A 24,837-nucleotide genomic window follows, 5' to 3' on the forward strand; every position below is an offset into this window, starting at 1 on the left:
AAAATCTTAAAAATGTCCCTAACAGAACCTAACTCCATATATTAATTTTCAATTGTTCTAAGAATTTAGAAGTATTGGTTTAAACAGATTCCATCAAGTCAGTAGTCCCCAACCTTTTTGACACCAGGGACTGGTTTCATGGAAGACTATTTGTCCATGGACCGGTGTAAAGGTGGGGGATGGTTTCGGGATGATTCAAGTGCATTACATTTATTGTGCAGTCAGACCTCTCTGCTAATGACAATCTGTATTTGCAGCCACTCCCCAGCACTAGCATCACCACCTCAGCTCCACCTCAGATCATCAGGTATTACATTCTCATAAGGAGCAAGCAACCTAGATCCCTCACATGCACGGTTTACAATAGGGTTCACGCTCCTATGAGAATCTCAGGCTGCCCCTGATCTGATAGGAGGCAGAGCTTATGCACTAATGTGAGAGATGGGGTGCGGCTGTCATTAAAGGTGAAGCTTCTCTTGCCAGCCTGCTGCTCAACTCCTGCTGCGTGGCCTGGTTCCTAACAGGCCACAAACCAGTACTCATCCGCAGCCCTGGGGGTGGGGACTGCCTTGTTAAGTAAATTTACACCACCTACCTTTCTGCCCCCTACACACTATTTTTTTCTTTCTGAATATCAACAACATCCATCATGAGTAACCTGACTTCCTATAAAAGTAACAGTTCATAAAAATCTGTAAAATTACTATGGGGTACAAACAAATTAAGCAAATGACAATGAAATATAATAAAACTGCTGTTGTCCTCCTCTGGTGGAAGAATTGCTTCTTCTGTGGGACTAATACATCTTGCTGGAACAATTTTCAATAATATGTAACATATGGAGTCAGCTTTTATTATTCTTCTAAAAGAAGACAATTATATTTATGTGATAAACTGTTCAGTGTTGGTAGCATGATGTTTGTATTACTGGCCACTTAAATAATCCCTGACATGTTCCTATGTGAATCTGCAGCCTGCTTGTCTTGAAATCCCTCCTTCATTTTAAGCTTCATCTCTTAACAATGGTGGTCATGTTCCCAAGATCCTGGGGGTAGCAGTCTCCATGAGACCAGTGCAGACTTGACTCTCCTGCTGTGGATGTAGGCAACACACACACATTTCTCTCTTTCCACACATTTTTTCATCTACACATCATCCATCTGAGTGCTCCCCGAAGAGTAAACTCAACCCAGCCAGTGCTTGGTAGAATGAAAAAAAGAAAATCAAAAAACGCCACAGCTTTCAAGATTTAGCTTTTGCTAAAGGAGCTATCAAACTGGTGTTAATTGTGAAAAGTTTTTGAAGTATCATCTCCCCCTCACCCATTGGTAAGCTCTTATGAAATGCATTTTATATGACTTTAAAATAATTCTTTGCGGGAAGAGAGAAGCCTGTAGACATTTGCTGAGTTGCCTTCCACAGTTCATCTAAAAATACTCAATAAAAGTAGAAAAAAGTTTGTCTACACATTTTCCAATTCTACTGCTCCCAACCCGCATAGACATTTTTGAAGGAGAGAAATGAATTTCCATATTGCCACTTTGGCTCACTCATCGGTTGCCACTGTGTGTTTAGATAACGCTTGTTAAAAAGCGATGGAGTTCACTGTGCCGCCTCACGCTTCTGTAACGACTCTCTTACGGAGCATCGTGTAGTATTTACCAATGCCCCTCCTCATTGCCCCACTGAGTGAGTGGAATAATCCTAATAATCAAAAGCATAGAGTCTGCATCTACTTTGGAAATGAAACCATGGGTAATTTTCAAAAGTGGTGCCCTCAAATTTTGATGAACTGTCACAGAAACAGGAATTACCACAATTCAAAAATCACATCCACTAACCGACAGAGATCAGCATCTGTGGATGATTTCTCCTAACCCACTACTCCCTGAAATTTCTTCCCTACCCCCTTAATAAAAACACACCCTTCTGTCTCATGCTTCCAATTTAGTGCAATCATGCCTCTTACTGGCCACTGCCTTGCAGGACAGCAGCTGTCAAATACTTAGATGCAAGGTATGGGGGTTTGAAACCTAAAGCCTTGTAATGTAAAAGGCGTGTACATTTATATCATGTCCAATATTAGAGTCAAATGAGACTACTCACATACAGAAGCAAAAACTGTACTGCATCACAAACACTTGAAATAAAGGAACGCTGAACGGTGTTTATCACTTTCCAGAGTCTTTAGATGCAACGTCTTTCGGGGAAAGGAACTACCTAGTTCCTTCCTCTCAAATCCCCTCTCCACCAATGAGATGATTGTGAAAGAGAAGCTCCAATCTTTGGAAGGTTTTAAGGAACTGTCTTTGAAGATGAAAATTTTAGCTCTTCCTAAGATTGTGAGAATGTGAAGTCAGGGCAGATGCTGGGGGAGGGGGACAGCAGGTGCCATTTCCAGAATTGGGCAGCTAATTTCACATAATAACCTGCATTTTATTTTTTTGTAATAACTCATTTAAGATGTATTTACTTACATCATTTCTGCCCTAATCCCTCTGCCAGGTAGTAGAGCCAAAGGTGAGAAGCTTTTCTTGAAGACAAATAAACAAGCAAGCGACTATGCGATGCTGCATCATTAAATGCTATGGTAAAAGCATGGGTAAAATGGAGGAAGGCTGGAGGAGAGAAGGAGAGGTTAGCTCTGCCTGGGGGATTTAAGGACAGTTTTAGGGAGGTGATGACATTGTACCTTCATTTTGAAGGATGAACAAAGAGATTTGCAGGTGCTTGTGAGGTTGTGGGGTGGAAGTGTGTTCTAGGATGTGTCCGAAGTGTGGGGAATGGCACATAGCTTTGCACCAACCAGCAGGCATGGCAAGCTCCTGGTTTAACACAACGGACACTGTACAAAAAACTGCAGCTTCCCTAATCTTTACAGCATATTGGGATAAATGTCACTTGGCTCCTACATCTTTTGGCTTTTTGTGGAGCTAATTAATGAATCAACTATGCTTGAAAACATGGACTCTGTTCAAACATACCTGTGTTTGAATCTGGTTACCAATTCTGTGCCCTCGATCAATTTATTGATTTCACTGTTCCTTAGTTCCATTAGCTGAAGATGGGAATGATAACAGTACTTGCTAAATAGGATTATTGTGATGATCAGTAAGATAACGCTGGTCAAAACTGAACATGCACAGTACCTAGCCCATAGCAGGTGCTCAACAAGTATTAGTTATCATTATCACCATCATTATTAAATATCCATTATGTATAATCATTTTTTTGGGTAGTATGAGGGTAAAAAATGTACAATTCAGACATGATTCTATCCATGAGGATCTAGATGGTTTTGGTTAAGGAGACAAGGCCGCAATTCATGAATTAGCATAAAGAGAAAATTACATATATTAATTAAAATTATGTACTAACATATATGTAATTATACAGGAAACTAGAAACTAGAACAATTTATTTTAAGGCATTAATTATTATAAACTGCATATTAAAATTTTAAAAGTACATGTAAAAGAAAGATGAGTAAGGAAATGAGCTGAATTCATCAGAGGAATCTGGAACTTGAGTTGAGTTTTGAAAAATGGGCTAAGCAGGGGAATTTTAGGAAGAGAAGTGACCTAGAATATAGAATCTGTTGGTACCAGCAAGTCATAGAGGTGGAAATAAACATAGCATTTTCTGCCTGTAATAATTATGTTTTTCTGCAGGAGCATAAGCTTCACGTTGGGCGTGGGCTGGAAATAATTGGATGTGGTCAGCTTCTGGAGACCATGATGAACCCTGGAGAAATTTATCTGGCTTTGGTACTAACAGATACAGGAAATCTTTAGTTCAATTTTGTCTTTTCATTTCCCATTTAATTGCACAAATCTCTGAAAGAATTGACATACTGAATATCTTTGTTGGAATGACGCCTTTCACCTGTCTTTAGCCCCCTAATTAAGTCATCACTAAATAAATATGAAGTAGAAAAAAACTTACTCGAGTTTCTCCTCCTAATTTTAGAATGTGCCATAAGCCTGGTCTGTTGGTCTTATATTCAGATCATTGAATAGTTAGGCAGGATTAGGGGAGGAAAAAAACCCTATTCCTCAACTCCCAGATTCTTACTTAATAAAAACAAATGTCTTAGTGTTGGTGGTGGAGGCAGAAGCTCTGTATGGGGAGGGCTGGAAAAACTCAGAATCTTAATTCTTGCTCATTTAAAAGTACTCCCCCAACGCTGGGCGCAGTAGCTTGCGCCTATAATTCTAGCACTCTGGGAGGCTGAGGTGGGAGGATCACTTGAGCTCAGGAGTTCAAGACCAGTCTGAGCAAGAGTGAGACCCTGTCTCTACTAAAAATAGAAAAATTAGCTGGGCATCGTGGCACGTACCTGTAGTCCCAGCTATTCAGGAAGCTGAGGCAGGAGAATCACTTGAACCCAGGAATTTGAGGTTGCAGTGAGCTATGATGATGCCACTGCACTCTACCCAGGGCAATGGAGTGAGACTCTGTCTCAAAAAAAAAAAAAAAAAAAAGTACTCCTCCAAAATATTTATTAACAAGAAATCAAGCTTTATCTTCTACTTAAAAAGTTCCATTATCAGCACTGTCCTCCCTTGAAAAAGATCTGTCTGAATGGCTTCATTTATTCTTTCTGGCCCAGATCCCCTCATGATCATGGGCACACCTGTCTGAGAATGCTGGTCTGAATTAAAGGCACAGTCAAATAAAGAGCATCAGCCTGGCCCACACAGAGCCTTAGAGTGCTAAGCCTAACTCAACTAACTAAATGTAGATAATATTTTCTCAAGGAGAGAAAACCGTGGTAGATCAAACTGAAACAGATTCAAATTTGCCAAGACAAAGTTAGTGCCGTGATTTTGAGTCAGCTACGAGTATCTTGCAAAGTTGTGCTTGAATTAATTTCCCACTCAATAACAATTATTAATCCCAACTTTTCACCCTCTGCTTTAACCATTCCTGAGAAGTCGGTGTACTTAGAAGCCTCCAATCACATTTTAAATGCTCTCTTAAATATTCAAATTATATAATTATGCCTAATTATGCAATACATTGTATTTGAATACAAAATCTTAATACAGCTTTGGCATCATTGTCATCTTACAGCATTTGCCTTATTACGCTGTGGCATTTTGAGTATTTCCGATCAAACAGTAGAAATGGAACAGGTTTTGCATACTGAGCATCTTAAAACCCACTTTAAAGAGATTTACTATCAATGCACATTTTCTGTTCAGCTGGAAAAAATAAGAACTTTGTAGTGTGTATTATGAAATGTTAAATATTAATACTATTTAAAGTTAATAAAATACTATTTAAAGTTAATGGTATGCCAAAGAAAATGGCTAATAATACATTATACAATTAAATGCCTATCATATTAGCTCATCTATTAACAAAATAAAATGGATTCAAACAGAACAGTTTTGATTTGTAGTTTTTTAGCAAGGGTTGCCCATGTGTAAAAGCTAAATTATTTATTCAGTTTTTAAACTGCTGGATACATCAGTCTGCAATTATTTGCATTATATTTGAATACTTTGTCATGTATCTCTGATACAACAAAAACAGTAAATAGTTTTCTCCTTTTGTATGAAGGCATCTTCCTCTGCAAAGATGCCACTAAGAATGCCCAAAAACATCAACCAAAAAAGGGCATTTCTTTATGTCTAGAAGTCACTGGAGATTTCTAGACAGCTTGGAATCATTAAAGATCTCAACGTTACTCTGACAGGCCCTTGGCTGGATTATATTTGCCATCACACCTTGACCAGGTTTTCAGCTACATAATTCTGCATTATTCTGACCCTCTCAATATTTACATTTGCCTGTCTGAAGTTAGTCCCTCCTATTTCATACTCGATGCTGTAACTGTGTATGTCTTGGTCCATAGATGTTTGTATGCCATCATCTGCTTGGCTTTAATGATAGTTTTTTCTTTTCAGTGTTGGTTGCCTAAAAGACCTTGTTAACATGTGGTTTTTGCTCCTAAAACATTTCAAAGATCATATATGAATGAATGCTCAGGACACGTGAGGGGCCACAGTTGTGCCCAGCAAGCAAACCAACTTAACTCGGACATAATTACCCCTTTCCTGAACCAATCAATTACAGCAAGGTTTGTGTACATCATCTCCCAAAGCAATTACTGCACGTTTAAAAAAATCCTCAAAACCCTGAAAAATTACTTTACCTACAGAGTTCTAAGCATGTTCAAATGCTGCTTGCAAGTAAGAGAATTGCTTGAGTGATGCCTGACATCTCTTCCCCACGTCTATCTCTACAGTGCGGCATTGGTTATCTTAACTGTAGAAGTTCACTTATTGTAGAAAGCATATTATTTCTGAACAAAGTTTCCTCTGGAGAGAGAGTATCCTCTTCCCCTTATCACAGTTACTGTACTCTGGATGGGACTCTACCTCCACCTCCAAGTAGAGAGCATGTTACCTTGATCTCAGCAAATCAGCCCATTCTATTTCCTTAGCCACAATGGTTGATTCAGGGATTGGTGAATGACCCAATTTTGGTTACTAATAGCCAAGTGTGTTGGGAAAGAGCTTCCTAATGAACTAGAAGCAGAGACCGTGTTGACCCAGAGCTGGTGGTGGTCATCTTGCCACTATGTGACACTTGAGAATGAGGCTAACATAGAGAGCAGAGCTGAGAGATTGAGAGAGACCGGGTCCTGATCATGCTGTTTAAACTCCAGAATTTAGTCATGCTCAAAGCTGGTTCATTTCCTGAATTTTTCAGTTCGGGTTGGTTTTCTGTCCCTTGAAATCAGAAGAGTTCTAATGGATTCTCTTGTACCTTTTATTTCCTGCTTTGCCTCCCTAACAGTGCTGGGTTTTTCAGCTGCAGCATTCTCATATTGAAAGATCAAATACGTAAATAAATTAAAAGGTCAACATTTCATTACAGTCCCCAGTGAAGGGGACTACATTTTAGCTGATATAAAGAATGGCCTGAGAGCATATTCCAAGTCAACAGATGATTGAAACTGAATACTGAAATCTGGTGGGTTTCATCTATTTTTTTTCAGGTTCTGTCTAAAAAGTTGTCTGAGTGAAAATAAATCTCATCAACGTGAGCCCAAAGTAAGTGAAGGTAAAGTGGGAAGATTTTGGTTAGACATATCATTTTAGTTTTTCTCTATTTCAGGTGATTTGCTTTTATCTTCCAATTAGGAGAGTTAGCTCTAGCCATAGTTCCATTTCAGCTTTATAAACAGAAAGATGGTGTATCTGATCTTCAGCTGAAGTCATTAATTGAGCTGGGATGTTTCTTCTATGGAAGGTTATTTTGGACTTCCTTTCATTCCAATAGGAATTGACTCAATATATGGTATGTGTAATAAATGAGAGTCAACCAAAATAGTCTAGTCATATCTTAAACCAAGGTAGAAATTTGGTCAGTAGGTAGGTAAAACAGAGCTGGAAAATTGTTAAATAAAATATGGCTTTTAAAAATCTAACTCATTGTTAGAGTCAAGGCTTTCCCCCACCCCCCCTTACACTTCTTAGGGCTTCCCCTAAGTTCTTCACTCTTTGTCATATAATCCTCCCCACTTCTGATTCTTCTAAAATGTCCCGTTCTGCTATATTCCCTCAAAGGTATGCTAGGTTATATGTTATCCTACCTGATAAACACATGTGTGTTCATCATTAATTCCATAAGGTGTAAGCGTCATATGACATAATATTTGCATTATCGTAGTCCATTTTTCTTAATATAATACCTTAAACTAGAAACTTACTTATGTGAAGTATGTGGAATGCATATTGACGCTTTTTTTTTTTAAATAAATAATGCCCACGTCATGCATCACTAAGGGATCACAGAACTCTTTCTCACTTATCTGGGATATTGCTTCAGTATCCTTCTTAATACAACCATCTAATCCATCACTAATAATCACCTGTATTCAGTATAAGAGGTGAAATTCCTTGCCTTTCCTGCCTTAGCCAGATGAATTGATTTTCCAATTGTGGCATTTCAGGCACAGTGAAATGCTGGTGGGAAATTATTTTGTAAAGAATTCCCTTCAGTGGCACATAAGCATCCACCTACACTGCTGTCAAATCAGGTTAGTCCATGAGTATTTTAAACGTAGTTAAATAAGAGATAGAGATTTGGGTGTTAATGAACAGTGCTTTTTATAATGTCATTTGAATATGGATATACTCAGTGACCTAAGTGAGTTTATGTTCCACCTCCTCCAGTTTAGATTATTTATAAAATAATTCAGGGCACTTCTTTGTCAGAATAACACATTCCATCTAGAGAAGGCTAAATCGAGTACTCCACTCTCTGCCTCCTTTTCCTTCCCTCTTGCCCCCAGAATAAGACTATTCACATGGAAAACAAAATACAGGCACTATTAGAACGGTATCATCTCTTATTTACTTCACAAAACAGAATACAATATGGGTTGCTGTGAAATACAAATGAACTGTAATCCTCATCAGGTTTGGAAATAATGGATTCAGGCTAACATTTCCAGAAGAAATATGAAGGCACTATTCTAAATTTCCTATTCTTTCCCAAATGAGTTTGCACAAAATGTGTCGCTAAGAAGAGTAATGTGCCCATCACATAGTGAAATTTCCCACTTGCAAAATGAAAATGAAAAGTCTGCATTTCAGGATGGCGTATTTATCACATGCACCATGCTGTCCTTACAGTAGGGAAAAGAAAGCTCCCCCTACTGGGGCATTAAAAAGCCTCCTCTCCTTCCTGCACCCCATGGTGGCATCATATGCAGGAAGGCACGGAAACATATAGTCTTCCCATTATCCCTCACAGAATCCTCGTTCCCTGATCAAAACATTACATTTTCCTCATTTCAGTTAATTAAAGGACAGCTGGACATTTCATTATTGCACCAGTCTCAGCTCTAGCTAGTTGAAATGGGGCATGTAAAGGTCTTGGTCCCAAAGACATTTTTACCCAAGACAAACAGTTTTAAAATCCCTGCCTCTGATGGAGAAATTTGAAAAAGAAATAAAAATAGTCTTTAAATTGTACACATATGTGTTTCTGTGCATGGTTTTCACAATATTCCAGTATATACACATGTAGGGAGAGTGAAACTCAGCATGTAAGAATTTTTACTAGAGAAAAAATATATATATATACACACACATACACACACATATGTCAAGATGAAGAAAAAGGGTCACATGATTTGTGAGTTGGTATAAATGATTGGATATTAGCATTTATTGGCAAATCTCTAGACATGTGAAACTCAATATATGTATTTTACTCTGTTAAGTATGAAAAGCTAACGTAAATGTGAGAAGTTTAGAGGTTGAGAGGCATGGCCAAAGTAAAGATAAAAATAATTGTTCCCTTGACAATATATGAGGTAACATGTTGTATCAAGAGGGCAAAAAGGAGTATATACTGAAAAGGCTTCTAATGAAAATTTTCCTCTAAAGAAATTTCCAAGCTTTCATAGTTGAAGTGCTTGCTGGTTACAGAAAAGAAACCATCCAGAATTAGCCAAATTTCTACCAATTCTGGAAGAATGGAGGCATGGCTAAGGGGGGCATTTAGCATGTTCCCTGTATCTTTTCATGCTTTTTAGTGTTACTGACATGAGGCACGTTGGGGACATACCCTTCTCACCATAACCATAACCAGGTGGGCAGCCTTTATCAGTAGAGAGGCAACAGATGATTGGAACAATTGTTGCTTTCAAAATAGGTTCAATTGTGGCACACAATTTTCAACACAAAGCTCACATTTTCACCCCTTTTCTGTTTAGAAATAAATCCTAGGGATTGTGGCTCCTTCCGAATCAACAAATAAATAAGGCACACTAACATTCTCTCCCCATTGGACTAAGCAAATGACCTGCTTCCAAAGTAGCTTTAGACTCTTTCAACAATAAAGAAGATCTCTGGGCTTTAGGCATTGGAAACCTGGCTAGCTAAGTTTCTTACCTCTTAGAAATCTGAGGCACCTCTTAGAAATCTCACCTTACTTTGAAAACCGCACTGATTAGATTTTTGACCAGATGATTCCAAACTCTAAGGTGTGTGTGGGAGTGAGAGTGTGTGTGTGGCTGCAGAGGCAGAGATCAGTCATAGAAGATGTTCTTTGCCCCTTTTCTTGTCTCCTTTAATAGGTTCAGGTACAACAGTTTTCAGATACAGGTGTTCTGGCATGGCCACAGTCTAGAAACCATCCTTGGTTAGAACCTCCACTGCTAATGCACATTTTCAAGAAAGTAACATAAATAGTCACAAACTAAAATAATCCAGAATTTTCTTTTCTCCTTTCAATCCTGATTTTACTAGACATAAAATATGAGAGGCAACTTTTTCTAGAAATGGACCAAATATGATTTTGATCTGAAGAGGATGGGGGAAATATATAAATCAAAGATTTGTCACTCATTTAGAACAACGAGAACTAGGTTACCTCTTATAAAGGAAGAGTACACCTCAAAACCCACTACACTAGGTATGTTGGATCCCATAAAATTTCCAATTACTGCTTGAGAATTTATTGTGCACATATGGAAAATAATACTTGTAAAACAGAAAGGGATTTGTGCCTTGTGCTGTCAATACTGTGAAGGATGGGGTGATTATAAAGCAAATTAACAATACTTTTAAATGTGCATTCACTTATCTTTCCAATTAAATCCTTGTTAAACAACTGCACAGACAGTAATGGCGCTTCTGCAAAGCACTGATCAAGACAGTTTTATTGTAATTTTTACTCTGTAACAATTAATCAAGTAGGCATTTTCTTTATTATTAAATTATTTAGTTAATAAATATTCTCAATTGGCTAACATATTTGTAGTTTACATGTTATTTTTGATTTTCCTAGAGTGGAACATATTTGGGAGTATTTCCATTTTCTAACAGAGGGACCATTAATGGATGTGATTTTATAAATTTTCTTTTCTCTAGAAGAATAACTGTGAACAAGAGAAGTCCTTGAAACTTTAAGCCATTTAAAAACCCTATTTCATCCATTTTATTTTATAAGGGATGCAAACACATTGCTTTTAGCAGATAAGAAATGTGAAGTTTTGCTTTAAGGCATCTTTCTGTGGGAGCTAGCATTAAAATTAGCATTTTAAAAGTTCGTTAATACCAGTTACAGACTTTTGAGTCAAGAAGCTGCGTTGTAGTTAGCATTTCCTTTTCTTATCCTAGTAAAATGAAAAGTACCTGAATTATTGTTTCTTCTATAAACACAAAAGGTGGTACAAATGAAGAAACAGATATAAGGATATCTAGGAGTATTTTTTCTATTTGTGGATTTCCATTTTTGTAATTTGGAGATTCAAACTTTTCTAGCTAGTATACTTTACTGCTTTTAAAGTGCTTTAATGGTTCTTGAAATGGTCTTTTGTGTTTTGGTTTTATTTTGTATCTTTAAAATTTTTTTATTAGGAGTGATTTCTATGTAACTAGATTAGTAGTGAGGGTGGTGAACTTACACATGGATTTAGGAATGAGGATGACTATATTAATTCAGAGGTAAGAATAAACATATGAGAGATGCAACAGTTTCTTGAGAAAAAGAAATTTCTAGATAAGCCTGGCTTTATAGTTGTCTGAGTGCTGTGATTTGAGGTGAGTCAACATTGTGTATTGAAGATACTTTACATAGAAACCTGAAATCCTCATCGTTGGCTTGATTAGATGAGGTCCCTTACCTTATACGTACCAGGAGTAGTAGAGAGCATGGCCTATTACACTCAGATCAACAGATTATCACCTTGGAAAGTCTTAGCAGACTCTTGAGACAGGGGGATGATAACCTTGAGTAGAGGCAAAGGGAAGAGAGAGAGAGAGAGAAGGAATCTTGGGTGCATGGCGTATGAACATGGAGAAAGTGGGCTCGTTAAGACTCAGTATCTTACAGGTGTCAGGGGTGAGGGCAGAGTGACCTGAAGGCTCCAAAGGAACAGTTGGCCTCTCCATGCTATGGATTGTAATTGACGCTGGATTCACACCAGATAGATCTCTGGGGGTAGAAGTGTAATGCTGAGTATTTTGGCAAGCAGAAGTAAGAGGATCTGGCAGGCACAGCTTTACCGAGGGTCTACAATGAGCATTGTCCATGACAGGCTTAATGGAGAACCCAGGGGTAACTGTGAAGTGCAGCTCACTCTCCAGTGTCTAACAGTTAGGAAAGGAAGAGAGATGGGATGTGGAATAGACTAAATCCAGTATTGAACCACAGGTCCAAAATGCTATGGGAGCCCAGTGGAAAAAGAAAATAATTCCTACTGAGATTTATTCCAGGAATCATGAGATTTGTGTCAAGGAGATAAGTTCATCAGTCAGCAAGACCACGAATAGTGTGCGTCTTACTCTGAGAGACAGGTCTGCTGTTCCATTGGAACCTATCACATAATAATATGCGTACATACTCCAGCCCCTGGGCTGATGGGATCCTGAATTCCAGTATCCTGAGAAGAGAAAGAGAGTGAGCCCCTAATGGCTGCCAGAACATGAAAGGAACGATTCACGAGCAGGGAAAGCAGGGCACTTGCTCAGGAAAAATGTAGCACAGGCAGAGGAGACCACAAGGAGACGAGCAATCTGGAGAAGTGTAAAAGATAAGATGAAACAGCAAGAAAGACAGATGCCACCAATCCCTGTTACTATTTAAGGAGAGTTATCTCACCGGCTTTTTAGAATCCCACGGATATTATATTAAGGGGACTATTGGATACACTGCTTGCCCCAAGAGCCTCCAATGCAGATACTAGGCATTAGAAGACCACGGCTGGGCTTTAAACCCAACTTGTCTCTAGATTACTAGGCAACACAATATCTACTTGAAATATCAGCTGAATGAACAAATGCAACTTTCACCAACTCATTTAAACTCACAGGGACTTTTGTTTACCTAAAAGTGAGTAGCTTTTGTATAAAGATCTAGTGAGACAGCATTTCAAGTACTTTAGAGAACTCAAGTACTGACATTCTCTTGGTACGTTCTGTAGGGTAAATCTTATTCTTTTCATGAGGATTTACCTATTTTTTTTAAAAAAAGCAAAATATATCTTTCTTCTTTTCCGATTTGTTTTCAAAAGAAATGCATGTAAATGGTATGAAATTGGGAGGCAGTTTTGAAAAAGACAATATACATCACCAGTACCTCGTGCTAACACTTTGTGTATCTCTTGCTATTGTTTCAGGAATTGAGTTCAACAATACATAGTAAAATAGTCCATTTTGAGACAAATGTCTAGGATGCCCAACATGCCTCATCTTTTTTTTAAAGGAAATGGCCCAATTCTAGATCTAATCAATAAATTAATCAAAATGTATAGGGACTCCATCATGTGTAAGGTAATCTGCTAGGTGAGGTAGGACAGGCAGATTTAAAAAATATGAGCTCTGTCCTTAAAGAGTGTTCAGTGCATTGAGGAGATAAGATATAAACATGTAAATTTTTCTAATTATATGAAACAACATATACAATACAAGATTATTGTGAATTGAGAGGCTGAAATTATAAGCATAGGACTTAAAAGAAAGAGTGATTCTTGTGACTTGGGGAGGTCCAGAGAACATCTGAGTGGCATTTAAATAATCCAAGGAGGACCTTAGATAAACCCTGTCTTGGTCAAAATTCTTTCCTTTAAAAAACCTTATGTTTCATTATATTACAATAGATTTCTGCATAAGGGTGATTGTGAGGGGTACATTCAGATATAACTTCCATATGGTGCAGCATTTTGCACTGTAGCAGTTTCATTACTTCATGTGATTGACTCATCTCCAAAGAACACATACGCTTGCTTTAAAGATTAGAAAATTGCCCTGGGAAGGTTAAATGACTTGGGCAAAATGACACAGGTAGTAAGAGGTGACATGGAAGTTGACCCAGGTTTTCTAACTCCTGGGCCAGTGTTCTCCTTGCACTTTATTGCCTAAAGGAAATGGTTTAAAAGGCTCATGGAAAACAAGGCAATTGGAATACAGAGTTTACCTCCTATAAATCAGCCACCATTATTATATCTTGACTGAACTACTGTAACAACCTCTACCTGGTCTCCTGTACCTGTTTTTCCACTACAATTCATTCTTCTCATAGAAGCCAGAATAATTTAAAACATAAAGAAATAAATAAGCTCAGATCATTTCCTGCTTACTGCTCCCCTCTACCCATTTCTGTTGAATTTAGAATAAAAGACAAACTTCTAATCTTGATTGGCAAGGCCTAGCTGGCCTGTCTTTGCCTATCCCTCTGGCCTCCTCCATGTCCTGATCTCACTTAAGCCCTCACTCCTGGGGCCAGTTTCCCTCGGCCTGCTTTGCTCTCCCTCCACATCTCTGCATGGCTTCCTCCTTCCTACTAGGTTAGGTCTCTACTCAAATGGCTCCTCCTCAAGGAGACCTCAGATCATCCAATCTAAGGTCCGCCCCTCCCTTCCCTACCAGTTATTCTCTAGCACATCACTATCTTGATTATAATTCTTGATACAATCTTGTATATTTGCATATTTTGTAGCTCTTGACACAAAAATGAATACTCCACCAGAGCCTGGCTCTCCTACGCTCTCTCTGCTACCTGGAAGCAAGCATGGCTCATAGAAGGTTTTCAAGAAATATTTTTGAATGATCCAACCTCACTTAAAGTCTTCTTTAGGCCAATTAAAACCTTATTTTATACCCTTAAACTAAGTTTCCTCCTTTCTTGATTCTTCTAATATATTTTACAGTTTGTATTATTTCATTTGAGCCATGGGAAGGCTGGGACAGTCACTTATAATTCGAGCGAGAGGCGTTCTCTGGCAAACTGAAGATGAGGTGTCATGAGATATGGGCTGGCAGGAGCTTGGCAACAAGCAATGTCCTTGAGAGGGATTGCACTATGGAAATTCACATAAGCAGGTGACAGCCCTAAATGTGGTCTTAGGGTCACCTGGTGCAGGAGTCATCCATGACTTAGGCAGTCTTGCGTGTCATAAGGGACCCAGCTTTCAGGGTTGGCTCTGATCTTCCAGCCTGGCAGCTGCCTCTTCTTGCCAAGTCTTTCCTAGGTATTCCATGTTGGACAGTCAGATTGTGAGTTCCGGTGAGGGTGGGAGGTGAGGGTTGGGAAGAAGTATATAGTACTTTGGACTGGTTGGATAGTGACTCTCAAATTCTTAAGGTATCCTTTCTTGAGGCTGTATTTTTTCCTGGGTCTGGGTTATGATCCTGAAAGCTAAAGGCTGCCTTTTGGCCAGGGCCTAGCCATTGCTGGTGGCCCAACATTACTCATTAATTCACTTCTTTGTTGAATTCATTCATATCCAACAAATATTTATTTGAAGACTAGTATGTGCCAGGCACAGGAAGACCTGGGGATACCGAGGTGACCAAGACAGGCAAGGTCTTCCTTACATAGATGCTGCAATGTAGAGCAGGACGCCATGTACTGAAGCAATGGATAAAGAAGCAAGGCAATCTTATTAATAGATGGTGCGTGCTCTGAAGAAAAGAAACCAAGATACTGGGAAGGAGAGTGACCGCGTGGGCAGGTAAAGGCATGTTTCAGGTGTGTTGTTCAGGGAGGGCCTTACCTGGAAGGCAACCTGATGTGGAGAGGAGTGAATCCTGTGAGGACCTGCAGGAAGCTCACTTCAGACAGACAGGAGCCAAAGCAAAAGTTCCAAGAAGATGAGCTTCACGTGTCTGAGGAAGGAAGGAAAGAAGGAAGGAAGGAAGGAAGGAAGGAAGCCAGGACAGTTGGAAAATCATGAGAAGGGAAGAGAAGTACATAGCGAGGTCAGAGAGGGACGAAGGGAGCAGGGCTGGGATGCTTGCAGGTCCTAGTATTTTCTCATTTATTCACACTGAATCAATCCCCAGGGTTCTTAGCTGGCAGTGGGAATGTCTGTGGAAATGGAGGCTCCATGTGAATGGGAAGGTCCCTTGTTGCATTCACTGCTGTATTTCCAGTGTCCTACATATGGCTTGGCACCTAGTAAGAGCTCTTTAAGTGTCATCAAATGAATGAATGATGTAACAGTAAAAATCTTATTTTATGGAGCTCACCTCTCAGTTCCGTATTAACCCTGCTGTCCTGGGAACCTCAGAGAGGAGGAAACTGGACAAGGCTGCCTGCCACCCCTTCTCCAGCGGGCCCATACGTATGAGGGCATAGCAGCATCTGTGTGACACTAAGTTATTCAGACCTTCGTTTGAATCTTGCTTCAGCCCCTGCGTTTGCAAACTTTAAATATTTATCTTCAGATTGTGCACAGGGACTTGAAAAAATTCCTTCCCATCTCTGCAACTGTTACTTTCCTTTTCAGAAACAGCTTTGAGGAGATGAGAATACTTTCTCCCAAAGCACAGTTTTGTTAGAAACTGTTGGTAAAGTACATGGGGCACCTTGGAAAAGAGGTGCTATATAAATATATGTGAGTCATTAAAGCTGTAATTACCAGCAACAGGGAAACCTGTGTGAAAATGAAAACAAAAGACATACTTTCAAAATTCAGGGCCTGGAGGTTAACAAGAACAGTATCATTTCACTGCAATTTATCCAACTCTAGCTAGTCATTCCCAACATTTTGGAGGGCCAAGACGCATATCAAGTTATGCCACTCCTTCCAATATCATGTCTGACTTGTTCAATTGCTAAGAACATACTGTATTGAGGAACAGTAAGTTACCTCTCCCCAAGCTCTGTTTCATCAAGGCAGAGTATGGGAATATGGGATTCTTCAGTATTCATTTCTGCCTCATGATTCTTTTATCCAGTCTAAAATTAAATACTAATTCACAGACAACTAGGAGAAAAGATAACGAAAAAATACAGCTTGAGTTTTCTTTGCTGATACATGTAAAAAATGGAACCTAACACCACGTGCCGATGACAATATTTGATAATAGTTGGGTTTGTATAAGAAGCTCATCATTCTCTCACCCTGTTTTGTAGAAACAAACCTTTATTTAGTGCATACAATGTATCAGGCACTTTTCTCCATTGGAGATACAAAGAGGAACCAAGTTTCCTACTGGACGAACTCACAGGCAGTTGAGGGTTATTTATTAAGAGGATATTATAAAATGAAATTTTTCTCTTATAGAAGAGTCCCACAGGCTGAACACCAGAAAAATATAGTATTATAGTAAGAATAAGTGATGTTTGATTCTTTGATGTTAAAAAGAAGAAAATGTCTCTCTGCCTTCTCCTCCATGGTAAATTGAATCCAGCAACCAGGCAATATATTTTTCGAAGTAAGTTTAAAATGGGTTCACTTTCTGGCTTCATAATGCATTAATTATGTTGCCTTAGAAGAGCTACTTAATCTTTCTGAAGCATGGTTTCCTATGTGAAGAATATGGATAACCAAGTCTACCTACCTTACAAACTTTAATGAGGATCAGAGATAAGTTTGAGTGCCTGCCATGTAGTAGATTGTCAATTAAATGCCATCATCAGCACCAGCATCATTCTATTACATTTTTAGTATTACTTACTCCTTAGTTTTGTTAGCAAATTATTAGGCAAAACATCTTTCCTTTTCATTTATACCAGAATGTACAACACTGGAAAAGGATTAAAATGGCAAAACATGTAATTTTAATCATACTAATAACACACATGCTATATCCACAGTATTTTTAATTTATATAATGACTCAGTTCTTAAAAGTTAGTGAACTTAGTTATTGCATTAATCAATATACAAGGAGAAAACTTCCCCTCATTAGAAAATTGATTAACAAAAAAGGAGTTCATGGCCTATTTCTGCTTCCCTCAAACTTAAACCTCATATATCTTATGCTTTGGTAAGTCATGTCTCCACTAGAGAGCCAGAATAAAACTAGCTGCAGGAGGTTCCCAAACCTGGCTATGCACTTGATTTATCTGGGGAGTTTTTCTTTTAAAATACATAGCTATAGCTTCAACCCCAGACTTTTTACATTGGGGTTTCTCTGAGTGAGCTCCAAAATTTGTATTTTTGAAAAGTTCCACCATTTAACTCTTGTGGCAGACAGACTCTCAGATGACCCCCAATTATCCCCCCGGACTCCTGGGTTCATGCCTTGTATAATCCCCTCCCCTAAGGTGTGAGTGGGAACTGCAACTTGCTTTATTTAACCAACATAATGTAGCAAAGGTGTTGGGATGTGACCTTCATGATTATGTTACAAAAAATTATAACTTCTGCCTTGCTGCTGATCTCCCTCTTCCTTGCTGCTTTGATGAAGCAAGCTGCTATGTTGTGAGTTGGCCTATGGAGAGGTCCATAAGGCCTTTGGCCAACATCCAGTGATGGACTGAGGCCTTCAGTCCAACAACCCACAAGGAACTCAATCCTGCCAACAGCCATGTGAACCTAGAAGCAGACCTGTCCCAGTCAAGCCTCCAGATGAGAACCCACCCCTAACTGACACGTTGATTGCAGCCTCCAGAGGATTCAGCTAAGCTGTGCCCAGATATCTGACCCACAGAAACAGTGAGATAATATATTTATATTGCTTTAAGCAGCTAAGTTGGCAGTAATTTTGTTAGGCAGCAGCAGACCAGCAATACAATTCTTGTATGCAGTCAGGGCTCGGAACCAGTGCAATAAGCATTGTTAGAGCAGAAACAAGCTTGGTGTATTTTCTCACTAAGCTTTTGATAACTATTCATTAATTTTGATGGTGACAATGATGATGATTTGTGATGATGATGATAGAATTTTGTAAATACCCTAAGGTTTTTTTTGGGGGGGGGATTGGCAGTTACATAACTCTGACTGATCTCTAGACTCAGTGACCAAATCTACATGGAAAAGCCACAACTGAATTAAGATCTAATTTCAGTAGATTTCACTCAAACTTTCCAAAGAACAGGATGCTGCTCTTTTGCAATTAGTGACCTTCAAAAAGCTTATTGACGACATAAAATTATGTTTTTCTTTTGTGTCTAGAAATTCAGAAGCCCCATGAATTTGGCTAGTAATGAGATCAATCACTGAATAGGAGGGAGTCTCCGCAGTTTTCCTATATTTGGTTTTTCTTCCTATTACTGTCAAAGAAAATCCAATCGGGTGGAAGGCAAACACCACCTTCGATTATTGATATTTAGCATCACACTTTTATTAAGAAAACTAATTGATATTGATCTGATTTCATCTAACTACTCATCATATGAATTAAGGTTAATACTAATCATAATTTGGCTGGTTCAGTTTTTAAAGTCTTCACATTTTCATTATTATTCTCATTTTGGAAATGAAGAGTATGAGATTTAAAGGGGTTAAAATCTTTCTATTAGACTCACAAATAGCTCAGAATCAAGATAAGGAGGCAGATCCTCTCATTTCTCTCTGGTGCTTTTTCCCATTAGATGATCTCTGCCTTTAATTATTTCACCACAGCATTAGGTCAATTCCTTATTGCTTGGTGTGTAATGAATTATAGAATATAATCCACAATGAATGTATGGTATAATTTTGCTTTAAAATAAATAGCCAGAATTTGTGTGCTTTAGAGAAACACAAATTCATAAACTTCCTATTGGAATATAATGTGAAAACTAGAAACTATATAAATGTGCGTGAATGTGAAGAACTTACTGTTCTGACTTCTATGTTCAACATTATTTACTAATGCCAATATGTTTTCTTAAGCAGCCAGAAAGCAATACAAGTTTCAATAGTCTGAGCTCCCTGACTCAAAGTAGCTGAAAAATGAGGTCTAAGAAAGTTTCCAAAGCCCTGAACTATGTTAGAGTCTGCCCCTTTTATGATCAAGTGATCTTTTCAGCTTTAATGGGAAAAATAAATCATTGTTAAAAGATAATCTTGTCACATAGAAGGCAAAAAGGTGCAATATCAATGATTCAACATACCAAAAAACCGCCCTGCGGAATGGGATAAAGCAAATAACACAGTTTGTTTTGTTGTTGCTGTGGTTGGTGTTGAGAATGAAGTAGGCTTAAGGAAATACCTCATTTTAAAAATAATAAGAGGGCAATATAAACTCACTTAATAGAAAAATGAATGGACTTGATACAAGGGTTATTTTATAAGAACAGAACTAAAAGTTTTGAAATCCTTTTCCAGATCTTTTTCTGTTTCATCCAATTGCTTATTTCATGATGAAACTGCCAATTGTTCACATTCTTTCTTACTTTCCCTGTCTTTTATTCAATTTTTGATGCTGCAAGTAATATTAAAAGCACAGAGATAGCTACTAAAGTTAATGCTTTGCTTTGCTTTAAGGTACAAATCTATATAAAAGTAGTTTAGGTATAGCTGGTAACACAAAATTGTTTTTCTGATAGTTTGTTTTCAATGGATCTTATTCTTAGTGTGTTCAAAATAAGCACATCCATCTCTTTAAGCCAATAGCTAATTTGGATTATTATGCCAATAAAAACTGGGGATAAAGATATGCAAAGTAAAAGACTACAATGGAAAAAAGCTGTCTTTCATTTAAAACAACAAATGCACATGTGTGTGCATGTGCACACACACAAGCACACTTTCATACACAAGATTCTTGGCCATGTCAATTTATGATATTTATATATTTTGTTCTTCCTGGTGTGAAAAAGTGAAGGAAGGTGCATTAAGGGTCTTCCTTGAAATTTTGTTTCTGTATAGGGAAAACATATTTAAAATCCTGGTAAGAAATAATCTCCTCCAGTTCAGGCAAACAGTTAGAGGGAATATTTGTTTGTGGACTAAGAAACATCAGCCTGGAAAATTCCCAGTCATTTCCTCCTGCAGTGCTTCATAGCTCTCCCATTGGCTCATAGGCTTGGGAAGCTTCATAGCTTGTATTTTCCAAAAAGGATGCCAGTCTCTCTTGTTCCTTTTTTAAAGGGTGAAAGAGGATGTCTAAGTAATACCAAAAAGAGTCTGAACTAAATTTGTAGTTTGGGCAATGGGCCTAGATAGGCAGGTCAAACCCAAGGAGGAAGAGTTCAGCCTGGGGAGATTTCCAAGACCCACTGTCAGAAGTTCTCAAGACAATCATGCAGCATCCTCCCTGCTGAAGTGTGTCCTTTGCAAAGTACCCACATGTAAGAAAACCATCAGGAGACCACAGATCATTCTGAAGAATCAACACAATGTCATAGGCTGATGACAGGTTGACATCTAAGGTCATGGACCAGTTTTCTCTGAGGGATGCCTTCATAGAACAGAAGAGTTGTATCAGCAAAATGTCACTGAAAGCTGTCACCAATTTCAACAAATGGGGCAGAGCACTGCTTGCTAACTCACCAACAGCCCAGTAAATCGAGGTCTTTACTTCTAGAAATCATAAAGGCTGCAACAAAATATTGTGTTAAAGTAGTTTCTTGGTCCAAACATAGTTACATAAAGCCCTACAGAGAATGGCAGTGCCAGGCTTCTTCGTAACTGTGATGTTTGGCGTTTCCCCAAGCATCTCTCTTTTTGAACAATTTTAGTCAAATGCCAATGGTAGTACTTATCACTTACAAATACCAAGAAGCAGGGTGTAAATGAAAGTCATGAACAAGAATATGTAGCATGAAAAGACTAATCTCCACTTTTAAAAAGAGATAATCAACAATTAATGAATGGGGAATATAGAATCAGGCAGTGGTTTGCAGGACAGGCTCTGAGTCAGAGATCTGGGTCCTAGTCCTAGCTTCCTCATTTACATGTTGTAACATTAGGACATTATTTAATATGTGAGTCTCAGTTTCTTCATCTTTAAAATGGAAATAATAATAGTACCTACTCTACAGGATGGAAGAGAGAATTAAATTAAATTATATAAAGTACTCGGTACAGTGCCTAGCACATAATACATTATGAAAATGCTAGTTACTTTTATCATAATAATTATTATCATCATTACTTGTTATAATTAGGAAATGCTTTTCAAGAGTGATCACTTTGAATTTAACTTGTATGTCATCTGATCTGGAAGTATAATAAGGGTATTTAATTCCTACTGATTTAGTGAGTCAAACAGAAAACCAAAACAAATTGAATCATTCAACTGGTGTATTTAGAATTGCTGATGATTATAGCATTCAAGAAAGTTAGTGAAACACATAAATTGCAATTCAACTGTCTCGAAAATCTCCAAAATCAGTTTTCATTTGTCTAGTCTAACAGTGGGCAGGGGCTTACTTGTTTAAAAAATATATATTTAGAGCCTTCTAAAAAAGAAACATGTGCAAGGTGAATACAGAGGAGATAAAGCATGTTCATGCAAGGAAGGTATGCCAAAATCATTTATGTTTCACCTTAGACTGCAGAAAAGGATGTGTCGCCTTTGCATAGTACTTCATGTTTTTCACAAAATTATCACTGCCTTGCCATTTTATTTTATTACACTCACACACACACACACACACACACTCACACGCACACACACATGGGAAGCCACATGTACACATATAGCCTCTTTGTACCCAGCACTGATTCTCTTCTAAGTCAGCTCTACCATTAGAGTCCTGGTCCAGATGGAGGGGAAGGTATGGTGTTAGCAACAAGGTTATGAGACCAGTCCAGAAAATTCATTCAAAGGATAATCTGATTAGTGAATTTTGAAAGGGGCTGGTATATGCACTTCATTTATCATCTAAGTCAAAAAACTCCAAAACACAACTTGGACAAAGTCACCAGTATCAAAGGTCCTTAATGTAGCATAATTTGTGTTGAGTGTGTTGCATTCTGACAGTGCTATAAACCAGGGAGACAGTTTACTGACAATTCTGTGCTACCAGATACCAACTCAGGCCTCTGTCCAGCTTTACATTGTCAATTCTCATGGAAACATGAACAAGAACATAGCCTCAGAGGATACTGAAGTTTGGATTGCAAAAGACGAGATGGACAGATTTCATATTTTCATTGCAGATTTTTTTTTTGCCTTTTCAAACTGCTGAGCATAGTTTTTTCAAAGGCAGGAAATGCAACTAGTATTTGTTTCTAGCATGGCTTCTGTTTTGAGATTTCTTCTTTGTGGAAGAAATGTGTTGGCCAGCTGTCTAGAAGCCCAATCAGGATATGGTTTCAGCATGAAATATATTGTAAGAATGACTTTAGCTGTTTATAAACTGGAATGAATATGAGGCTGGGACTATTTTATCCCGATTGTACCCACTGAGAGGGCACTCTGATTCAGTCTAATGGGACCAATATGGATAAATGAGGTAAAGTTTAGTTCTGTGTTTTGCCCAGGAAGGAGAGTAATTGTGAAAGACAAAGAATTGCATTAGTGAACAAGCAGAGCTGTGGAGATTCTCAGTTATACAGATTCTCAGAAACAAGAATCATATGACAACCGGCTGAAAGTATTGCAGTCAACATTTCAAAGAATGGTTCAACTCAAGCTGAATTGCTGGAGAGTTTAATGCCTCCCAGTTTTAATACTTCCCCTACCTGCAACACACATACATATTTTTCAACAAATATTAATCAAGAACGCCCTGTAAGAAGAACTCCCTGTATGGAGCCCCCAAGGCTTGTATTGGTTAATGGGAAAAGATACAAGATGATTCAAGTCCTACCTTTCCAGAGATTTGTGAAAGAGATAGACATTTCAGCTAGTATCTTATTTTTTGATTCCAAGAATCTCAAATTTAATGTTTCTTAAATATAATCGCTGAGTATATTCGATTATATTCTCTCCAAAAGAAGGCATTAAATCTATGGATCTTATAATACATGGAATTTTTATATAAATTCAACTACCCAGTGGAATGAGAACACAGAGAAGAAATCTGACTGGAGGCTTCCTAAAAGAATTACTATAATCTGGGCCTTGAAGAATAAGGAGAAACCTGCCAGGCAGGAAACTTGTGCATGTGGGGTGGGAAGAAAAAAATAAGAGGATCTTGAAAGTAAAGGGAAGAGAGTATGCAAAGGCATTAAGAAATATAAACGTGTATAAATATGGGAGTACAGTTTCTGCACTAAATATATGTATTAGGAAGGAAATTCAGAGGACCCGAAACATGATAGAAGTTAGGTGGGAAGCCAGATTACGAGGACTTTGTAACTTCTTCTGGAAACACTATTGACTGTTTTTAAGTGAAAGGAAAACTAACACGTGTCTGTCACCGTTACTAAGAGAATGCCACGTATGCTATCCAACGTAATACTCACAAATGTTTCCAAGCATACCCCCCACTGTTTTTACTGATAAGGAAGAGAGGCACAGGGAGGTTAAATAAGATGCCAAAGACACAAGGAGAGAGGGAGTTGTCTGATTCTAAAAACCTGTGAGCTGTCTATAACACCACCTTGAGATGTTTTAGTCTTCATGTTTTTCATTTTGTAATTCTTTTATTTTTATTTTTTGAATTGATATACTTTTTAGAGCAGTTTTAAGTTCACACAAAAATTGAGCAGAAAGTACAGAGTTACCATATATCCCCTCACCCTTCTAATGGTTTCCCCCATTAATAAAATGTTGCATGAATGGGGTACATTGTTATAATTGATGAGCCAATATGATATACTAAAGTTCATATGTTACATTAGAGTTCACTCTTGCACATTCTGTGGGTTTTGACAAATGTATAATGACGGGTACACACAATTACAGTACCATACAGAATTGTTTGACTGTCCTCAAAATCCCCTGTGCTCACCTATTCATCTCTCCTTCCTTCCCCCAATCCTTTGCTTCCACTGATCTTTCACTGTCTCTATAGTTTTGCCTTTTCCAGAATATCGTCTAGTTGGAATCATACTTTTTCACACTGGCTTCTTTTACTCAGAAGCATGGATTTGGAGCTCCTCTATGTCTTTTCATGGCTTGATAGCTCATTTCTTTTCATCATGGAATAATATTCTACTATATGGATGTACTATGGTTCGTTTTGTCCATTCACCTACTGAAGGGCATCTAGGTTGCCTTCAAGGCTGCTGTAAATATTTGTGTGAAGGTTTTTG

At 38.2% G+C, this 24,837-nt stretch overlaps 1 protein-coding gene across 1 annotated transcript in view; it reads right to left on the minus strand.

The window, feature by feature from the left end:
• ARHGAP15 (Rho GTPase activating protein 15) overlaps positions 1 to 24,837 on the minus strand; it is a 614,346-nt gene that overhangs the window by 170,162 nt on the left and 419,347 nt on the right. The window lies entirely within an intron of this gene.

Source organism: Propithecus coquereli, unplaced genomic scaffold (assembly GCF_000956105.1).
Source record: "Propithecus coquereli isolate 6110/MARCELLA unplaced genomic scaffold, Pcoq_1.0 Scaffold169, whole genome shotgun sequence".
Lineage (NCBI taxonomy): Eukaryota > Metazoa > Chordata > Mammalia > Primates > Indriidae > Propithecus > Propithecus coquereli.